This window comes from Helianthus annuus, chromosome 16 (assembly GCF_002127325.2).
Source record: "Helianthus annuus cultivar XRQ/B chromosome 16, HanXRQr2.0-SUNRISE, whole genome shotgun sequence".
NCBI classification, from domain to species: Eukaryota; Viridiplantae; Streptophyta; class Magnoliopsida; order Asterales; family Asteraceae; genus Helianthus; species Helianthus annuus.
Genome location: NC_035448.2, coordinates 52,015,732 through 52,019,380, shown reverse-complemented (window position 1 = coordinate 52,019,380; position 3,649 = coordinate 52,015,732). Strand labels below are relative to the sequence as shown.

General features: G+C 33.6%; 1 long non-coding RNA gene across 1 annotated transcript; it reads right to left on the bottom strand.

Moving 5' to 3' along the window:
- Positions 1–296: 296 nt before the first annotated feature.
- LOC110939509 lies at positions 297–2,625 on the bottom strand. Its single transcript, XR_002592311.2, has 3 exons — positions 2,488–2,625; positions 1,286–1,375; positions 297–446 (listed from the first exon to the last, which is right to left on the bottom strand). It is a non-coding gene; the product is annotated as an uncharacterized LOC110939509 (long non-coding RNA).
- Positions 2,626–3,649: the final 1,024 nt, after the last annotated feature.

The window sequence follows — 3,649 nt, the reverse complement described above, 5'->3', positions numbered from 1 at the left end:
CTGCATATGCAATACCGTTAGCTTCTTTATATAAATACATAAGTACATACTTACATTCATCTTCTACCTTTGGGTCTTGATGGAGTCTTGGATTGTACGGATTCCTTGTCACAAGAGCACACGGGTTTGAGTTCAAGTACTTACCTCCTCGTACTTGATTTTCTCAAACCAGGGCTATGATACCAACTTGTAAGACCTTAACACGTTTTAACCAAAAAGACGCAGCGGAAATACGAACCATAAAATTTCTTTCACAACAATGCTCTAACATTCTTGAACATCATTTAAAATGACTCTTATCCAAGAGGGACATCATTTGTTATTAATTGGCGTATCGAAAACATCATACAAATACAAGCTATGTGACTACTCCTCCCGTACAATCTGCGCTCTTTGACACGATCTTCAACCTCTTAGACTTCATAATGATGTTAAAACCGTGCAACCTGCAATCACCACATACATGCGCATCATTAATATTTGGTGACATCATTCATAATCTAAACATATGTAATTAGATGACCACATCGGATTCATTCTATTCATACTAATCCTTTCGAATTAACTTCCTAAGTAAAATCTTGCATCCCAACGTCAAATTTTCATAAGGTCAACATTAGCGTACTTGCACTTTCATTTCATTCTCAAGACACATGATTAGTAATGTTAACTTCCAAGCGTATTAAAACTAAGTGTGTGTATATATATATACATGTTCTATTCTTTCGTATACATTCAATCCCACTTCATATATATACATACACACATACATACATACTTTTTTATACACATACATACATCCATATCCAAACTCTCATATACCTTTCATATCGAACATACTACAAAATCTTAAACACGAACATCCATAAATATATATGTATAGGTCGTATACATACAACCTACATTCATACTCATACCATTCATTCTTACCTATGGAATTCATCATTTGCAACTTCTTTTGACCCGTTTCACATATTTTTCGATTAAACCGGCCCCGATACGTCCCAACACGCATTTAACTAATATCATAGTTGATTTTCCTTCTATCCAAACCTTCCCTTAACATTACCACATCCCTATACTCACTGTCATAAAATCTTTCGATTAAAAGTTTTGACCCATTAACCCCTATAATGAGGTTTTATCGGTTTACATCATACCGACCATTTGAACGAATCTTACCTTAGCATTTCTCATTTATTTGTACGTTCCACCTTGATCTCAAATATTCAAACATATGTATATTCATTTAACTAAATACGAAGTGATTTCAGAAATCACTTACCTTAGACGTCCGCATTAGTATCCGTTTCATTGCTTCCTTGTTACCCTTTTAGCCTTCCATGCGTCCATCCATCTTGACATGATCCCTATACTTTCATGTCATCGCATTCAAATTCTTGTTAGAATACATGATTGTATATATTAACGATCATATCAAATTCATATTCCACATTTGACTTTCATTAGTCAATTCATTCACTAACATGCATAGGTCAATTCACTGAAATTAGGCTGTTTTGGGATATATGTTTACTGTACTTACGTGCTTGCAAAAATTACAATCTTTTTTTGTGACGTGTCCCTCAGAGGGTTTATCCCTGTGTTAAATTTTTAGAGTCTAACTCTCTACCAAACAATTATAAAAAATCATTTACTAAGCAGCAATCATATTCGTCACTTTCTGACTACAACCCACGGAAAAATTCATTTAAAAATCCTTGGTTATCCGATTGACATAATTCCAGTTGGAGATTTTCTTAACCTCCTGAAGCTACCTACAGTAAAAATTTGAGATCATAACTCAATTCCTAAATTGAGTTATAACATTCGTAATGGGCTGCAAATTCTGCCAGAAAACGCAGCCTAAATTTTCGATACGAAAAAATTAATAAAACGTTCATTTTTCGTTGAAAAAAATGCAATTCCAATTGCGTTTGAAAGGTTTTTCCTGGAAGATCATCACAAACTCAATAAACATCAGTTTCTTACAAGATTTGACCCGGTTACAGCCGATTAAAATCGGCTGTAACTTTCTGGACAGATTTAGTTTCATCAAATCTTTTCTAATAATCTCACATTCTAACTTCACCTAGACATTTCATCAAACACTTGGTGTGAATACAACATACTAAGTACATAGTACAAGTATCATATGCTTATTCCTACTAGTTCATGTCATGGATCATAAAAATTCAACTAAACTCACATGTCTTTCATTCTACATCTAATTCATTCAACAAATACTCAATACATGTAACTACATACATCAACATTACATCAAATTTTGCCTTCATGATCATCATGTTCATCATACTTTTTACCTCAAATGGTTATATGCTTCAAATCATTCAAATAGTCAAATTCAAACAAAATTCTTATTCTATTGTGTAATCCTAACTCACAATTACACGAATTTCTACTTGGATTCATGATTGTGTCGAAATCCACTTTCTAAAATTCATCAATTTATGAAATTTGACTTACCACTTTAAAGAACAAGCTTAGATGGTTAGATATTAGGCTTCATGCATTTGTTTTGGCTTTGATTCTCCTTCTAATCTTGGTGATTTATGAAAACAAGGGTTTTTCTTGTTCTTCCTTTCTTCTGGTCGACTCCAGAACACACACATTGTGTCTTTTTATGTGTTATTTGTTATAAATAAATTTATCATTCAAATATGCAACTTTAGCCCTACAAGTTCTAGTTGTTATTTATTAATGCACAAAATCTTTCATTCTTTCTATACTAACATTCACATTTTTTTAACTTAGTTAGTCAACTAAGGTCATGACATTACATACTTAGAGCATTTAGGTAAAATAATTAAATTACGCATTTTTGAGGTGTTACTGTGACAACCCCTGTGTCCGTGGTTAGTTATGTTCATTCTTCGCAATTTCATTATGTTTCACTACTTGTTACCGTTCTACAACACGTTAAATCTAGACTAACGAGATTAGTGTGCTATATATATAGATGTTACTTGTGTGCACGAAACTAATAACCCGGTTAACAGGCCCCGACCAGGTTATTTCTTTATCATGAAAGGTAGTCATGTTCTAATACTAATTAATACTAACTAATAATAATAACAATAATAACTTTTTGAGCAAGTTGGATGCTTATGAATAGTTGAGGAGTGTATATGTAAGTTTATGATTTGAAGTATTATATTAAAATCCTAACTCCCATACCTCGTCTCCCTCACATCGATCAAACCCTAGCGTACAACCTGCCGAACACCGCTTTCTCTTTCACCCGACGCAACCCTCTTTGACGACGCAACAACCACCGTAGACTATCCCCACACCCGGTACGTTCCGATTATTCTATAGTTGATGATTAAGCGCTTATTGTCGCGGTTTCGTTTCGATCTATACTTCTCGTTGATTTTTTTCTTGTGGTGCTCGAACTGGCTATTTGAATGTATGTAAATAAGAGACAGTGATTAGGATCCTAGGCTGTTACACGTTCTCATATATATATATATATATATATATATATGCTCGATATCAGTAGGGATGTTGAGTTATGGCATGGTTGTACATAAAGTATTGGATAACTTTTGCATGATGAGAGGTGATGAATATGAGATACATGTTATATAGTTAAGGTTTGCATGACTCACTGTTGGTATAAAACTGA